This window comes from Penaeus monodon, chromosome 25 (genome assembly GCF_015228065.2).
Source record: "Penaeus monodon isolate SGIC_2016 chromosome 25, NSTDA_Pmon_1, whole genome shotgun sequence".
In the NCBI taxonomy this organism is placed as follows: domain Eukaryota; kingdom Metazoa; phylum Arthropoda; class Malacostraca; order Decapoda; family Penaeidae; genus Penaeus; species Penaeus monodon.
The window spans coordinates 39049598-39050260 of NC_051410.1; positions in this window are offsets into that span (position 1 = coordinate 39049598).

Here is a 663-nt window from a genome sequence, read left to right on the forward strand (position 1 = left end):
CAACATATCATATACATATAAAACACACCTTTCCCAGATGGAATAATCTTTAGCCATGTCAATTTCATATTTTATTGGCTACATTTATCACATTGAGTATAAGAAGGGACTTCTTTTACGTTTCATATGCTCTGAGCATATACAACCCCTAACCAATTTTAGGAGTGAAAACTTGCTAACTAAAGGCCTGACAGGGTATCCGTCCGTGCGTTGTATTTACAGCATCTTTATGTTTTATTAACATATATTTTTGTTTGCTGTATTTTCGAATATTTTGACTTGACTTTTTTGAATCATATTACAAAAGACAAAAACCTAAAATGAACATTGGTTGAATGCTGGGAAAAGAAGATCAAAGCACATTTCACTTAGCACACACTCGGAAGCAATGCGATCAGCTAATGACGTTTAATCATTTGCATATTCAAGTTTTGCGAAATTTTACATAAACAGTTTTGTACCATGACTAACCCTTTGATTAGCTAATGAAGCGCGATCAACAGCAAACATCAGTTTACTTAAATGTTCGGGTTACCCACTTCCACACTCTTGGCTGAGGTTAGATAAAAGCCTGACTTTTCAATCTATTTCAGATTCATTATCTGGACATACTCCAAAGGTATTCGAGTAACCCTAATCTGTACCATGAAATACATCTGTTCA